The sequence below is a fragment of the Molossus molossus genome, unplaced genomic scaffold (assembly GCF_014108415.1).
Source record: "Molossus molossus isolate mMolMol1 unplaced genomic scaffold, mMolMol1.p scaffold_m16_p_13, whole genome shotgun sequence".
NCBI lineage: Eukaryota > Metazoa > Chordata > Mammalia > Chiroptera > Molossidae > Molossus > Molossus molossus.
Genome location: NW_023425348.1, coordinates 44667290 through 44685728, shown reverse-complemented (window position 1 = coordinate 44685728; position 18439 = coordinate 44667290).

The window sequence follows — 18439 nt, the reverse complement described above, 5'->3', positions numbered from 1 at the left end:
TGTCTGTGCAAAGTTCTCTCCTCTCTGTTCAGTGCCTTGGGAACTCTAGTTATTTCTCCCTATTGAAAATTTGAAAAAATTACTGTATGTTGCAGTCAATGAATATATTAATAAAATATTTATTGACATTTATTGAATAGTTCCAACTTCTGAATGAAGAAACCAAGCTTAGAGAAGTTAACTAATTTATCAAAGGTCTTTAAACAGAGGTGGTCTGTTTCTCGCACCCACATTTTAAACCATTATATTGTACTGCCTTATTATATATTTAAAGTGTTATTATTTCCTTATTTTTATGTTTAGCAGCTATTAAATCTATGGTGTGGTTTATAATCAATGACAGTTTAAATAGAGGAAATTTAATAATTTAAAAACTAGCACAGAGAATAAGAGAATGTGAGGTCATATGAGTGGCCTAATAACAATAAGTATTGCTAACACTTATCAAGCATTTGTTGCAGGCAGACTTTTGGCTGAATGCTCTGCACACCTTACCTATTTTATCTTCACATTCAATTTGGCAAATATTGTGCCCATTTTACAGGTGAGGAAACTGGAGCCGAGGAAGATTTAAGTAGTTGCTCACCACCCCACAGTAAGATGACGGACCTAGACCATACCTAGATCTGTTTGACTGCTGAATCCATGCTATTTACCACTCCACTAAATTGCCTGTTTTGGGAGGGCCCAGAAAGACAAAAATAGATAATACAGGATCTGTGCCCTCTCAGGATTTATTTACTGGAGGATATAGATGTAAAAACAGTTGCATTATATTCTTCTTTTAGTCATATTCTAGATTGCAAGGGACAGAATTCCAATTTGACCCAGCATAGTAAAAAGAAATTTTCTCCCAGGTAATCATGAGAAGGGAAAGAAAGCAGCTGGGCTTTTAGGACAACTGGACCCAGAGGATGGAATCTCCCTGCGGGCCGATGCTCTAACCGCTGAACCAAACCAGCCAGGGCTAAAGTTTTTCTATTTTAAAAGCTTCTCATACGTATTCTGCTTTTGGCCTTGAATTATTTTCCCATGAAGTGTCACACATTCAATTCATTTCACAAACCCGTCTACATGGTGCCATGCTTGCGCTGAGTGCTTCAGTTATGACACCACCAGACAGTCATGGCACCTGCTGTCAATTACTCCCAGGAGTGCATGGCCAATGCCCCTTTTCCTGTCTGGACTTCACAGAGCATTTTACTAGGAACTTTAAAGTAGGCAGATTGTTATCAGGAAAGAAAGATTCCTTAGCCTGTGGGATTGTTTTTTTTTTAAAAAGAAAAATCCATTAACATCGATGGAGTCATAGCTGGCTCCAGAGTACCTCCTGTCTGGGTCCCACAGGAGATTACAAAAGGGGTTGGCAAACTTTCTCATATAGTCTACCAAGTCCATGTATAACCATTCCTCTACTCAAAATTTTCTTTTCCTGCAGTGGTGAGTTCAGACCAACTTCACTATCAATGATTATTATCAAAATACCCACTGAACCATGCTAAAATGACTAAGACATACTTCCTGCCCTTGAGGGGAATCAGGACCCACTCATAAATATATTTAAAAAATGGAAGAAAAAAAAAAAAGAAGAATAGTACTCAAATTAGAAAATCATAAGAGTGGAAGGAACTATTTGATGCCTTCATTCTGTGTGTTTTCACTTAAAAAAATTTTTCCCCCTTTATTGATTTTCAGAGAGGGAGGAAGGGAGAGGGCAAGAGAGAGAGAAACATCAATGAGAGAGAACATCGATTGGCTGCCTCCTGCATGCCCCCCACTGGGGACTGGGCCTACAACCTGGGCATGTGCCCTGACCGGGAATCGAACCGGCAATCTCTTGGTGCATGGGTCAACACTCAAACACTGAGCCACACCGATCGGGCTGTTTTTACTTTCTTGATGATGTCTTTTGAAGCACAGAAGTTTTTAATTTTGATGATGGCCAATTTATTTTTTTGTTGTTGTTTTAGCTTTTCATGTCATAGCTAAGAAATATAAATATTGCTAAATATAATAGCCTTTAAAATCAATTATAATTATGAGGTAACAATAACCTTATTAGTGCTCTTTGTTTATTTTGTTATGTGGATTTGAATGACCACATGGGTTAGAGTTGTTTTCAGGCTGAAAACCTTACTTGAGAATTTCTTATAAGGTGGGTCTCTAGCTAAAATTTCACTCAACTTTTATTTCTCTAGGAATGTCTCTATTTCACCTTCATTTATAAAAGATAGGTTTGCTGGATATAATTCTTGGTTGACAGGTTTTTACTTTCAGTGCTTTGAATATGCCATCCCACTGACTTCTGGCTTCCATTAAATCTTACAAGGAGTCAATCTTCCCAGGATCTTTTTGTCTTTGTCTTTCAGCATTTCTTTTCTACGATAGACCTGAGTGTGGATCTCTTCCTATTTATCTAGCTTAGGATTCACTAGGCTACTTGGATGGGTAGATGAATGTTTTTCATGAAATATGAGATGTTTTCAGCCATTATTCAAATATTTTTTTGCTCTTTCCTCTCCTTCTGGTACTTCTGTTACACATATGTTGGTGTACATAATAGTGTCCCACATTTTTCTGAAACTCTGTACATTTCCCTTATTCTTCTCTCTCTCTCTCTGTTCTTCAAATTACATAATCCCTATCAATCAATTTTCAAGTTCAGTCATTCTCCTGTCAGATCAAATCTACTATTGAACCACTCTCATGAATTTTTAAATATATTTATTGTACTTTTTAACCCCAGAATTTCCATTTGGTTATTTTTGATTATTTATATCTCTTTGTTAACATTTTCTATTTGATGAGACTTTGTCATCACTCTTCCTTTACTTTTTAAGCATGTTTCTTTTGAGTTCTTTGAACTTTGAATGCCTGAACACTGAATCCATGAAACATAATAGCTACATTGAAGTCTTTGTTATATTTGACATGTAGACCTTCTCATAGGTAGTTTCTGTTGGCTGCTTAAAAACAACAACAAAAACAACAACCATTGTATAGACTACATTTTCCTGTTTCTTTGCATGTCTCAAAATCAAGTTGTTGGGGCTGGGTCACACCTCCCTCTGGAAGATCTAGGGAATAATCTGTTTCTTGTCTCTTGTAGCTTCTAATGGCTGCCAGCATTACTTGCTTGTGGCCACATCACTCCAATCTGTGCCTACATGGTCATATTGCTTTCTCTTCTTCTGTAGGTCGTCAAACTCCCTGTGCTTCCTTCTTATAAGGGTACCTGTGATTATACTTAGTGTCTTCTCTGATAATCCAGGATAATCTCCCCATCTCATGATCTTTCATTTAAGTACACATGCAAAGATCCTGTTTCCATATAAGGTAACATTTACTGGTTTCAGGGATTAGGACTTGATATCTTTACAGGCTATTATTCAGCCTATTACAGGGTCAAATTTGAGTTTTACCTCATTCCCAAAGGGAAGAGTGGTCATTGGAAAGAGTAAGAAGACAGAGACTTTGTTTGCATTGTAACACGATAAAGTTATGTTTTGAGTGATAGTCAATATTTTAAAAGAAGATTTTGCTTGTCTTTTGAGTTTTATTCTGCAGGAAATCAGTGAAGAACATGAAATTTTTCCAGTGGTGTATAGCTTCTTAATGATCTGATGCTCCCTCTTCCACAATTGAGGGACCCTATAAGGAGGCAGAAGATTGTGGTCAGAGAAGAGATAAGGGAAGGAAACTGGGGGTGGTGGTGGTAAAATGTGGTACTGACCTGTATTCACATATCCTCCCAGATGTTATAGATATTATATTTATTCTTTTCATGTGACATGGCTTATTCCTGTGGGTGGCTGTAATTGTAGACACAGGAAATGGGGTGCAGATAGCCAGATTGTTAAAGTCAGCTCTGTCCATTCAATATAGAAGACAGATCATTGTGTGCCAATGTTTCACACACTAGAGAGATTCCAAATAGGAGCTGGGCTTGAGCTAGACTGTGTAGATCTTGGAAGACGGCAGTAGATGAGAAGTATTGAAACAAGCCAAGAGAAGGGCACTGAGGCTTGGTCAGTGGCACAAGTAAAGAAATTCAGAGCTACTTTTCTCTGGGTGTCCTGGTGACTTCCAAAACACATTCCTTGCACTTATGAAATAGCATTAGAAGTACTAGTGGGGGTGGGGAGATTAATCTAACTTTTCAGTCTGATCACCCAACTTTGAGCACTATTTGATACATTGCATAAATAGTCAAAGCTCCACATAACATTCAATTTGGTAGGTCATCCTTAAGTGTGAATGTTCTTGTTCTTCAGTGTGTCTACCATGTTTAATGTCTTTTTAGGCAATTATCAGGTTTCATTGCCCTATCATAGCCAGAGATTCTTTTCCCTCTTTTTATTATTTATTTATTAATCCTCACCCGAGGACATTTTTCCATTTTTTGTTCAGATAGAGTGGGGAGGGAGAGAGAGAGAAAGAAACATCGACGTGAAAGGGACACATTGAGGGTTGCCACCCGCACGACCCAACCAGGGCCGGGGGCAAACCGCAACCGAGGTACATGCCCTTAGCAGGAACCGAACCTGGGTCTCTCTGGACTGCAGGTCGACGCTCTACCACTTAGCCAAACCGGCCAGGGCATCTTTTTTCTCTTTTTAAATAAATGAAGTGTATATAGAATTGTAAAGAATTCAGCTTATTTCCTTTGAGAAACCTCCTTACCTCTTTACCACCAATCAACAAACCATTACAGTGCACCCAATCAGTAGGTTGTCTTTTTGTATTGTTGATGATTTCCCTTGCTGTGCAAAACCTTTTTAGTTTAATGTAATTTAATTTTATGTGTTTTTTTTTTCTTTCTTCTTTTTTAAAATCCTCACCTAAGGACATTTTTCACTGATGTTTTTAGAGAGAGGGGGGAAGGGGTGGAGGAAAGAGAGAGACAGAGACAGAAAAAGAGAGAGAGAGAGAGAGAAACATTGATCAGTTGCCTCCTGCACCACTTCATCCTGGGCTGGGGATCTAACCCAAAACCTAGGTGTGTGTCCTGACCAGGAATGGAAACTGTGACCCTTTAGTGTATGGGAGGATGCTCCTACCAACTGAGCCACACCAGCCAGGGCAGGTTTTTTTCTTTTGTTTCCCTTGCTCAAGGAGATATAGCAGAAAAAATATTACTAAGAGTGACGTCAGAGAGTTTACTGACTATGTTTTCTAGTAGAGTTGTATGGTTATAGGTCTTACATTTTAGTCTTTAATCCATTTTTAGTTTATTCTTATATACGATATAAGAAGGTGGTTTCATTTTTTTGCATAAACATATTTTTTAAAATGAGAAGAGTAATACATATACTTTATAGTATAAGTCAAACAATAGAAAAATTAATGAATACATCACATTAATAATTTCCCCTTTCTTCCCTCTACCTTCACTACTCTCTTACCACCAACCTCTGCCTCACCCCAGTTAGCCAATGCCAGCACTGTGTTGTGTAACTTTCCATATTTTTTGTTAATACAACTGTATAAGCATAAGAAAGCAGTTTTCTTTTTCTAAACAAAAATAGGAACATACAATACACATTACTATGTGATTTACTCTTCCACTTAATATTTCATACTCATCCCTTCTGGTTGGCACATATAGATTTAACTCATTTTTAAAATATCTGGATCAGCCCAGCTGGTATGGCTCAGTGATTCAGCATTGACCCATGTACCAAGAGGTCACCAGTTCAATTCCCAGTCAGGGCACATGCCTAGGTTGTTGGCCAAATTCCCAGTGGGGGGCATGCAGGAGGTAACCAATAGATGTTCTCTCTCATTGATGTTTCTATCTCCCTCTCTCTCTCCTTTTCTCTCTCTAAAAAAAATAAAGAAAAAATATCTGGATCATATTTTATAATATAATGTAACTGCACAAGACTGTTGGACATTCAGGTTATTTCCAGTTTTTTTTGCCACTATTATAGCCATGGGTCCTATGAATATCATAAATATTTTAGGTATTGATACTTTTACTCCAATACTATAAAGTCTTAAAAGATAAATTACTGGATAAAAGGGTACATATATTTTAAATTTTAATAGATTTTTTTCCCCAAATATATTATGATATAATGTTATACCCACACCAGCAATGTGTACTGATATCCATTTCCTTACTTGTTAATAAGAGCTCGATGTTCTCAAACATTTATTTTTTGGTCAGACATATTGTTCACAAACTATATCCTTTTTTTTTTTTTTAATTTTCATTTTCCTGACAAATAATGGGTTTGAGCTTTTTTTCATATGTTTATTGTTCTTTGCATTTCCTCTTCTATGAATTTCCTGTTTATATTATTATCATTTGCCCATTTTTATCTGTAAGTAGTTTGTCTTATAAACATTCCACACCGCAACTTAAGTGGTCAATGAAAGAATCAGGACTATAACCCCATCCCCCAACTTCCAGTCTGGGGATTTCTCCACTACGGCCATTTCCTAAACTATTATGTTTTTGCTGTTGTGCTGTGTACTTGTTTGACTATATTTGTACCACCTCTGTTACAATGTAAGTGCAACTAGTTTGTTGAATGAGCTGGACTCATACTGCAGGTAGATACCGTTTCTAAAATTCAAGTTACTAAATAGGACTTTCCTTGCCAGTAGATGAAATCTTGGGCAAATTCCGTAAATTTTTGGTTTGTTTTGGTGTCCAGTTAATGAAACTTCTTCAATTCCTGTTAAGTATTAAAAAGAAGGTGAAGTCAGAGAGAGGCATTCTGTCTGGTCTGGAAGAAAGCAAACACGTGTACTGTGAACTGAATGGGGAGATACCTAGTCAGCTCAGGCTACCATAGCAAAATACCAGAGACTGGGGGACTTACATACAGAAATTTATTTTCTCATTGATTTGGAGGCTGGAAGTCTTGAGATCAGGGTGTCAGCATGGTCAGTTTTTGGTGAAAACTCTCTTCATGGCTTTAAAAAAAAAATTTATCTATCTATCTATCTATCTATCTATCTATCTATCTATCTATCTATCTATCTAGATACACATGTTTTTATTGATTTTTTTAGAGAGAAAGGAAGGGAGAGAAAGACAGAAACATCAATGTGAGAAACATCCATCAGCTGCCTCCTGCCCACCCCCTACTGGGGATCAAGCCCACATTCTGGGCCTGTGTCCTGACCAGGAATCAAACCGGGACCTCTCAGTCCATGGGACGATGCTCAATCCATTGAGCCACACTGGCTGGGCTCTCTTCATGGCTTTTTGATGGCTGCTTTCTCTTTGTATGCTCATATGGTACACAGAGCATGCTCTGATGTCTCTTCTTATAAGGACACTACTTCGGTTGGATCAGGGTCCCACCTTTATAACCTCACTTAACCTTAATTTTAATTTCCAAAGGACCCATTTCCAAATACCATGCACACTGGGGGTTCAGGCTTCAAGATATCAATTTGGAAAGGATGAAACACAAACATTCAGTCAATAACAAGGGGCCACGTGGCAAAGTAGTGTGAGTGGCCTAAGGGAGCTGAGAGGGGTCCTCAGCTAATAGCCAGCAGGAAAATAAGGCCTTAGTCCTACAACCACAAGGAACTGAATTCTGCCAATAACCAAGGAGCTTGAAAGAAGACCCTGAGCCCCAGCCCTGACCAACATCATGTTCAGCCAAGAGAGACCCTGAACAGAGAATTAAGTCATGCCATGTCCAGACTTAAAGTCCCAGGTCACCTCCCTTCTTGTAGGTCCACATCAGTCCCTAGCCACATTGGTATTTGCCAGTGGGAGAACAGTTGGTTCTCGGCACAATTCTCTCTCTCTCTTTGTCCTACAAAGTTCCATCAGTCTCTCAACTTCAAGTTCCTCAAGCATGTGTCAAACTCTGTGTCTGTGATCCCCAAACGTAAAGGTCACATGTCAAGCTCTCTGGGTGGTTTTCTAGAAGTCCCCTAATCTCCGTTGCACTGATTGTCACCTAGTAAAAAGAACACTGGTGTGGGATTCAGGAACTCTCAGAGCTCTATTCTGGGATCTGTTACTAACTCAGTGTGTCCTCGGGAAACTTTCTCTTCCACTCTGAGCCTTTCTTCCCTGGCTCAATGAAATGAAAATGCTGGACTAGATTCACTCATGTATTTAGTAAGTGTTTATTGGGCCCCTAGTATGTGCTGGGAACTGTTCTGGGCACTGGGAATCTGCATAACCTCTGAGGGGCCTTCCAACTTCACATTCTCTGATGCTTCTCCCTCACCCAGTTCCCATTCACCTCACCCACCCCCATAAGACGGTCGGTCCTGGCCTCTCATATGACCATCTTTTTGACCCCAGCAGTGTGCATAGCTTCCTCTTGCTGGGACCTTTGATAGAACTAAGAGTGAGCCCCTCTGCTAGCAGTATTGCTGTCTCTCTCTGTTACTGCCCATCAACCTGGTCTGTCTGGCCTGGAAGTACTGCCTCACCAACGACAACGGAAAGGTTTATTTGTTGAGGTCAGGAAGTCCCCCATGACCCCTGTCCATCCACCTCTGGGACAGGAAGCCACAGGAGGAAAAAACAAAAGATGAAACGCTGGCTGACTTCCCAGCTCCCAAGTATTCAGCAATACTCTGGTCTGGAGGATTCCTTCTCCCCAGTGGACAGTGACCTCCCTCAGTGACCTCCCTTTCTTGTCATTGAGCCCCCAGCCCTCGGTTCCTTTCCAGGGAATCCAGAAGGCCTTGTGATGTAAAAGAGGTAAAAGCAATGAAGACTGACTCTCTGGGAAAGGATGCATGATGTCTTATCCTAAGTTAAGCCTCTGTGTCTGGGAGGGAGGGAGGCTGAATTCACAGAGTGGGAGAAATATTCTCAGTGGTTAAGGAAGCGAGTGACTCACCTGCTCTGACCTTTATCTATGCCTTCCCATGGCCAGGATGATTTCAGGGAGGGGGTGGTGATGGAGGAAGTTTTCAAGCTTTGATTTTTGCTTCCTGGGTTATTTGGGTACCTAACCCATGACACTTCCCATCCCAACAGCTTAGCTAACCTGCCTGGAAGAAAATTAACGTTGAGAGGATATGACCTGTGTACATGCCTAGAGCCCTGTGGTGGTGTTGCTCTGCTGTTCTTGAAATTCTTAATAATTTCTGAACAAAAGGCCCACATTTTCATTTTATACTGGGCCCCACAAATTTACATAGCTGTTCCTGATTTATTTATTTATTTATTTATTTATTTATTTATTTATTATCCTCACCCGAGGACATTTTTCCATTTTTTGCACAGATAGAGTGGGAGGGAGAGAGAGGAAGAGAGAGAGAAACATCGATGTGAAAGGGACACATCGAGTGGCTGCCACCCACACAACCAACCAGGGCCGGGGACAAACTGCAACCGAGGTACACGCCCTTAGCGGGAACCGAACCCGGGTCTCTCAGGACCGCAGGCCGACGCTCTAACCGCTGAGCCAAACTGGCCAGGGCGCTGTTTCTGCTTTAGAGTGTCCCATGTGTTAGGTTCTAAGCCAGGTACTTGACGTGCTTGTCTCATTCTGGCTTCTAACTGTGCTGAGCTAGAGAATATTGGGTCTTTGTTACCACTGATGAAAGTTAGGTTTAGGTAAATAACTTGGTGAAGGTCACATACCAAGTACAGAGTGGGGCCAGGATTCAAGCCCAAACCTAGCTCTGGAGTTAGTGCTGACTCCAGTCCACAGTGCTGTCTCACCAAGAGAAATGCTTACACTTCCCACTTTATGGGAGAGCTAAGTCTGGAAAAGCAATTCAGGAGAGTCTGGCAAGGGTGGGGTAGAGGGCTTTCACCAGGGCTTTAATTCTAAGCACGCCCTGAGTATATCATTTTTGAGAACCACCTACGTGCACACTCACAGTCACACACTTACACTGAAACTCCCACACGCATACTTGCAGATATTCACATCCACTCACACACTCCACCTAGCCCAGAAGCTGCCTTCAGAAACAGTTCAATACGTTTATCATTACCGGGTCCTGGATAGCACAACACCACAAGTACCCCTAGGGAAGCACCTAATCTGATCATCTGATTCTTCCGTTTGACAAATGAGAAAACAGGCTCAGAGAGAAAAGAGACTTGTCTAGGTCACACCTTCATTAGTGGCAGAGCTAGGGGCCAAATACCAGCCTCCGGACTCTCAATTCAACATTACAGCATAAGCATGAATTGACAGGAGGTAAGATGAGGCAATTACAGGCATATCTGAGAAGAAAGGAAGCTTGAACCTAAGGTTAACAAGGCTTTCTTTCTCTTCTGGGCGCCTCAGTTTTCTCTACACCTCAAGCAAAACTTACCCATCAGTGTCTAGAAATACTTTGCTTTTGATGCTGACCGGGCACAGAATCCGTCCCCCCACCTCCATATAAATATGTATAGTAATGTTATTGTTCGGGACCAAAAAACACCTGCTTTAAGGAGTCAAAAAATTTGGATTAGCAAGGTTGAATTGTTCTTTCATTCATAAGCAAAATAAAATACAAAGTCAAAATATAAACAGGATGAGGCATAAAGATTTAATTACCCTACAGGAACAGGAGAGTTTCTGTGAAGCAAAAACCAAAACAAAGTACCATGGCCTATCAGGGACTGCTCTGGAGGGCTGGGTAACTTGAGGCTGGGCTCAGCTTTTGGGTTTCTCTAGGCAACCTCTCAATGCCGGTCCCCGAGACAAACTGGGTTTGAGATGGAGTCATGTGGCTGAAAGAGCAGGGCTTTGATATTCTCCATGTTTCATTTGAAAGACCCTTCTCCCCGCATGTTTTCTCCTAGACAGATCCGAGTTCAAATTTTGACTCTGTAACTTACTAAATGTGATTTTGAACATGTTGTATAATCTCTCTAAGGCTCAGTTTCCTCATCTATAAAAGAGGCTTGATACTCAAACCTATGTTCAGGTCTCAGGGGATTGCCAGGATGTGGGACTTTTAGTGCTAAACCCAGGGGAGTCCTAGGCAAACCAGAAAAGTGGGTCACCTCAGGCTATTAGGAAGATAATGTTGGTAAAGCACTTATCATGGTGGCTGACACAGTAATTGCGCAGAAAAGAATTATTATCCTTTTTTTCTTACTTCAAACATTTAAAGAGCACCTTCTGTTGGCCTCACTTGGTGTTAGGCAGTGTTAAGATAAATTACAAGTATCCATAGAGCGCATTTTATAGTTTACAAAACATTTTCATACCTATTATCTCATTTAATCTTTGCAAAAGCCCCATGAGCCCTTCCCATTGCCACTGCTACCACCCTGGTTCTCCTCTGCCATCTACAGTCTGGACCATGGCAGTAGCCCACTAACTGACCTTTGCCCAGTCTCTCCTTCAGCTCATCCCCTACACAGCATCAAAACAGTGTTTCAAAAACAAAATATCCTTCAATAGCTCTCTATTAAAACGGCCAGCCCTGGCCGCTGTGGCTCAATGGTTAGAGCGTTGACCTGCGGACCAATGAGTTGCAGGTTCGATTCCGGTCAAGGGCATGTACCTGGGTTGTGGTTTGTCCTCAGCCCTGGTCGGCAGGAGGCAGCCAGTCATCGTGTCTCTCTCGCATTGATGTTTCTCTCTCTCTCTCTCTCTCTCCTTTCCTCTCCCTCCTTCCCACTCTGATGAAAAACAGAAAAATATCCCTTGGGTGAGGGTTAAAAAAAAAAAAGTAAAAAGAGGCAAGGCCAAACTGGTCTGAGCTATGCAGCCCTTCATGATCTGGCCCATCTAGCCCTCTCTTGCTGTGCCCCATCTCACGCCCAAGCTTCCACCAGTGTTGCCCGTAGTTTCCCCCAATGCACCTGGCTGGTCCATGCCCCTGTTTCCTCTCTTCTGCTTAGCAAGGCACCAACCCTCCAAGTCATCTCTGTAAAGTTTTTCTAACCTTCTTGCCAAGGAGAATTGACTAGTCCCTTGCTTGTGCCTCTTTTTACTCCTCACACATTTAGCCTCGAATCCATAACACTCTTTTTTCCCCCCTCGTGTTCACTGTAAGCTCAGTGAGGGCAAGGTCAGTGTTTTATTTGTTTCTGATTCCATGGGGCTTAGCACAGAGCTGGCAAAGATTTTTTTGGTACTTAAAGTACTTATAGTGCTTGCAAGCATACATGAATAAATGGGTGTTTGGAAGACAGGCTAATTAGAAATATTTTCTTTTTTTTTATTTTTTTATCCTCACCCGAGGATATTTTTCCATTTTTTGTACGGATAGAATGGGAGGGAGAGAGAGGAAGGGAGAGACAGAGAAACATCGACGTGAAGGGACACATCGAGTGGATGCCACCCGCACGACCAACCAGGGCCAGGGACAAACTGCAACCAAAGTACGTGCCCTTAGCGGGAACCGAACCCGGGTCTCTCCAGACCGCAGGCCGACGCTCTAACCTCTGAGCCAAACCGGCCAGGGCAGAAATATTTTCATTTTAACTGGAGTTATATATACATATAGAGGCCAGGTTTTTTGTTGTTGTTGCTTGGTTGGTTGGTTCGCTCACTTGCCCAGCATCTAAACAACTTCTTGTATTTGGAGAATTCTCTACCATATGAGCCTTGATGGAGATCTTGTCTTCTATTATAGAAGTAAAAAGGGCCAGATATTTGTTTTCTCAGTCGTCCCTACAGCCAGGCTATGCACATGTCATCTAGGCTCAATTAATCAGGTACCTTCTCCCGGAACTTAGAAGACACTTGTGTTGTAAGGAAGCAGGGACAGTGGAGAGCGGCCATGTTGGCAGTGGCAGGGCACTGGCAGTAACATCGAAGTTTCTAGGCAGCAACGCCAGCAGAGTGAGTGGTGGCCTCCAGGTCCAGTGTTCAGGGCCGGGGTACAGGTGGCAGTGGTGTACTTATTGAATTGGTTCTGTAGCACGATTTGGGCTGAAGTTGCACCTGCCTTGGCTCCCTTTGTTTCTAACAATTTTTGTTTGTTTGTTAATCCTCACCAGAGGATGGGTATTTTTTCCATTGCTTTTCAGAAAAAGTGGAAGGGAGGGAGGGAAGGAGAGAGAAAAAGAGAGAGAGAGAGATGTGAGAGAGACACACCAACCAGTTGCCTCCTGCACACACCCTGACTGGGGCCCAGGATCAAACCTGCAACCCAGGTATGTGCCCTTGACCAGGAATCAAAAACCCACAACCCTTCAGTGCACTGGCCGATGCTTCAACCACTGAGTTACACTGGCCAGGGCTGTTTCTGCCCCCTTTTTTTTTTTCCTCCTCACCCCAGGACATTTTTCCTTTTTTTGTTCAGATAGAGCAGGGAGAGAGAGGAAGAGAGAGAGAGAGAAACATCGACGTGAAGGGACACATCGAGTGGCTGCCACCTGCACGACCAACCAGGGCCGGGGACAAACTGCAACCAAAGCACGTGCCCTTAGCGGGAACCGAACCCGGGTCTCTCTGTACCGCAGGCCGACACTCCAACTGCTGAGCCAAACCGGCCAGGGCTGTTTCTGCCAATTTTTAAAAGTACGTTATTGGGATAAAATTCACAATCCATACCATTCACCCATTTAAAATATACAATTTCTTTTTTTAGTTTATTCATAGGTATGTGCAATCATCATCATAGTCAATTTTAGAACATTTTTATTATCTTAAAAGAAATCCTGTATCTTTTAACTATTACTCCCCTACATCCTTGGTCTGTTCCCAGCCCTGAGCAACAACTGATCTACTTTCTGTCTATAAATTTCTCTGTTCTGGACTTACATATGACTAGAATCATATAGTATATAATCATTAGTAACTGGCTTATTACGTTTAGCATAATGTTTTTAAGGTTCATCTATGTTGCAGCTTGTGTCAGTACTTCACTTCTCTTTTTTTTGCATTTATCTTCAGATAGAGCGGGAGAAACAGAGGGAGGAAGAGAGAGAGAAACATTGATGTGAGAGAGACACATCGAGTGGCTGCCACCCACTCAACCCCAACCAGGCGGGGCCTGGGACAAACTGCAACCAAGGTACGTGCCCTTAGCGGGAACCAAACCCAGGACTCTCTGGTCTGCAGGCCGACGCTCCAACCGCTGGGCCAAACCTGCAAGGGCAGTACTTCATTTCTTTTTATGGCCAAATGCTATGCCATTGTATACCAAATTTTGTTTATCCATTTGTCTTTAAAAAATTTTTTTTCTTTATTGATATATTAGAGAGACAGAAGAAAGGAGAGGGAGAGAGAGATGGAAACATCAATGAGAGAGAACATCAATTGGCTGCCTCCTGCATGCCCCCCACTGGGAATCAGGCCCACAACCTGGGCATGTGCCCTGACTGGGAATTGAACAAGTGACCTCTTAGTGCATGGGTCGACGCTCAACCACTGTGCCACATGGCCCGGGCTATCCATTTGTCTTTTGGTGGGCATTTGGGTCTCTTCCACATATTGGCTATTATGAATAATATTGTTGTAACATTCATGTATAAGTATCTGTGTGGATATAGTTTTTCATTTTCTACCCACTTTATTACCCTAATTCTTCAGGCTTTCTGGTGATTCCATGAGGTACAGAAGATAATCTTTTTTTAAAAATTAATTAATTAATTTATTTTTGTTACAGATGTTTCTCCTTTTCCCCTCACTGATTCCCCCCTCTTCCTCCCTCCCTGCCCTGTCCCCAGCTTTGTTGTCCATGTCCATTGTTCATGCACACATGCATATAAGTTCTGTGGTTTATCTCTTCCTCACTACCCCCTCTTCTGGGGATTGTCAGTCTGTAGCTCACTTCCACGTCTCTGGGACTACCCCATTTCTCAGACTGTTATGTTCATTATATTTCACAAATAAGTGAGGTCATATGATACTTGTCTTTCTCTGTTTGGCTTGTTTCGCTTAGGATAATACTTTCCAGGTCCCACCATGTAGTCTCAAAGGATAAGAGATCAGAAGATAATCTTAACAAATTTATTTCTTATTCAAATCAGCCAGAGTTGATTTCTGTTCTTCATAACCATAAGATCGTTTCACCTTTCCCGTGGGGCCAAGTTTTTCACCCTAGAACAAAAAGGCTATAATGGGCTAATGTGATAAACTTCCCAATTAACCTTCAAAATCTTGAGTTTAGCTTTCTCCACACTTTGATGTTCAAAATGAGATACAAGAAGGTAAATGACTTGCCCAAGGTCACACAGCTAGTCAGTGGTACAGCTAGAACTAGAATCTAGGATTCTCCATCACAATTTAATATTTTTCCCTCTACACTGTACTTCTTTTCATCAACTGAACAAATGTTTGTCAAGCTCTATGGTCGTTTGGGTGTATGGATAAGCAGAGGATATAGAGTGCAAAGACATGATTTTTATGCCCAGCTTTGCTGCTTTTTATCTTTGTAACTTTGGACAAGTTACCTAATATCTCTGGCCTCAGCTATGTTATCCATAAAAACTGGGAGCAGGAGTGGTGGGGTGGCTGGGGAGAAAGGGGTGTGTTAAATGGTGGAATCTCAAATGCCTGTATAGGGTTACTGTTTCACTTATTCTGTTCTATTTTATTTACTTATAATTTATTCCCACTTAATTACAGTTTATAGCAGAAACATCTGTGTTCAAAAGAACACATTCTGTTGAGATTTTAGTCCATTCATGTTGTTGCTTTTCATCTCACATCTTTTCCATATTCTTCTTAGTCTTTACTGTGCTCTGTTTTCATAATGGCATCTTAGGCTGTGTTCTTTCAACAGTCACATTGTGCTTCCTTTTCACAAAAGATGGCTTCTTCTCCCTCCCTTTTGAAAAAACTTGTATTCCTCTCAATCTATCTTTTATTTTATTATTTCCTTCTGTTGAAGACACAGGCAAGAAATATTTCACATATAAGAAAAAGGTTTAAGAAAAATAACTGTACAAGTACTTTGGCCAATGGCAAAAGACATGTGCTGGGGAGACCATATGGCATGATAAGGACTGAAGTCCATGCTACAACACATACCTTGGTGAAAGTTGGCAGCTAAATGTTTATATTAATAAATAAAGCCTGAAGTATGATTTTAGTAGCAAACTTTTTTTTAAATTTATTTTTTTATCCTCACCCGAGGACATTTTTGCATTTTTTTGTTCAGATAGAGTGGGAGGGAGAGAGAGGAAGAGAGAAAGAGAGAAACATCGATGTGAAAGGGACACATCGAGTGGTTGCCACCCGCACGACCAACCAGGGCCGGGGACAAACTGCAACCAAGGTACGTGCCCTTAGCGGGAACCGAACCCGGGTCTCTCTGTACCGCAGGCCGATGCTTTAACCGCTGAGCCAAACTGGCCAGGGCTGAAGTATGATTTTAACATGAAATCCCCTATTCTTTAAATTTAGGCAATCAATTCAATTAAAGTTGGGCCCACAGAGCGTTTTCTAATTGGTTGTTGAGGTCCTATTTCATTATTATCCTTCTTGAGGAGTACCCGCAGCTGCTAATGGGAGATGACAAAAGGAGAGGCTACTCTGCCATCTGCTGCTCATTGACGGTATATATCTGCCAATTCTATATTAAGGTTCAGGCACCACCCTCTGTCTGAAAGAGTCAGATCTGGAAGGCCTTGTTGGGCCTTGCTTTATGTGCCTTGAGGCGCATGGAAATCTTTCCTCCCAATACCCAGAACCCATGAGCAGAATCTGTCCTCAGGTGAGCATCAGAAATGTACTGGCACAAAGCCCAAAGTATGTCTGGAAAAGGGTATGGGGAGAAGACAAAGGGTTGGAGTGGGCGACACCAGTGGCCGTTGGAGGCTGTCGCAGAGCTCCAGGAGCGTGGCGAGGGCTAAGGTAAAAAAATGGAGAGAAAAGAGTGGATTTGAGAAACAGTAGAGAAAAAAACAGATGTGGGGAGACATGGGATCCAGAGAAAGAAGGGGTGAGACTGTCAGTGCCTGCCAAAGAGTTGTACTTTGCACTACCAGATTAATCTTGATAAAACTTCAGTTTGATCATTTATTAACTCCAGCCTATTTTGGCTTCATATTGAGACCAGACACAAGGCAATCTGTCACCAGATGGACACTGAATGCCCCTACCCACCCGAAGCCAATCTCCCCTGCTATTCTATTAGGAATCTTAAACTGGGTAGGGGTCAAGAAGTCCCAGTGAGAGTCCCAAGTGTGTGTGTGTGTCGGGGGGTGAGGGGGCAGAGAGCGGGGAGAGGGAAGGTCACTAAATATCTGGGAGTTCAGTTTACTCATCGGAACAGTGGCTCCCTGCATGAGGCAATTCTGCTAAGCCAAACAGCAGATGAGCTAATGTCTGATATCTATCCAGGAGATGGGCACTCTCATTACCCCTGTTATTCAGATGAGGACACTGAAGCTCAGAAAGATGGAGTAGCTTGCCCAAAGCCACATAGCTAGTAAGTGGCAGAGCTGGAATTAAAACCCAGACTGCTTAGCTCCAAAGCTTTATTGCTCTCTCTCTCTCTCTTTTTTTCCCCCATTTATCTTCGGATAGAGCGGGAGGGAGAAAGGGAGGAAGAGAGAGAGAAACATCGATGTGAGAGAGACATCAACTGGCTGCCACCCACACAACCCCATCCAGGGCCCGGGGACAAACCGCAACCCAGGCATGTGCACTTAGCGGGAACTGAACCAGGGACTCTCTGGTCCGCGGGCCAATGCTCTAACTGCTGAGCCAAACTGGCCAGAGCTGCTCTGACTCTTTGTATCAGCTAGCTTTTGCTATAAAATGGCTGGCCCTTAAACACAATGGCTTAAAACAATGATCATTTTATTTAGCTCACAATTCTATAGGTTGTCTAATCTCAAATAATGTTGCTTCATTATAAAGTTGATGAGCCCTGGCCAGTTTGGCTCAACGGTAGAGTGTCGGCCCGTGGACCAATGAGTTGTGGGTTCAGTTCTGGCCAAGGGCATGAATCTCTTTGCGGTTCATCCATGGCCCCAGTCGGGGTCATGTGGGAGGCAAGCAGTGGATGTGTCTCTCTCACATTGATCTTTCTCTCTCTCTCCCTTTCTGTCCCTCTCACTCTGTCTGAAGATAAGTGGAAAAATATCCTCAGGCGAGGATTAAAAAATAATAATAATAAAGTTGATGAGATGCCTTAAAAACTCAATTCTTGTTTATATCATTTACCCTATGGTAAAATTGGTTTCATTAAACATCATTTCACTTAAAGGCACAGAACCTATCAACGATGTTGAGTGAAGACTTAATCTACTACTAAGTTCTAAAAAGTGATGAACTAATGATATTTGCCACGTCCTGAAAAAATCTCAAAAACATCATGTTACATGAAAGAAGCTGTATCTGTATTAGTTTGCTAGGACTACCCTAGATATAGTACCACAGACTGGGTGTCTGAAACAACAGAAATTTATTTTCTCACAATTCTGGAGGCTAAAAGTCCGAGATCAAGGTGGTGATATCTTCTGAGGCCTCTCTTCTTGGCTTATAATGACCATCTTCCACATGTCTTCCCTCTGTGTGTATGTGTATCTTAATTTCCTCTTCTGATACAGACACCAGTCATATTGACCCAATGACCTAATTTT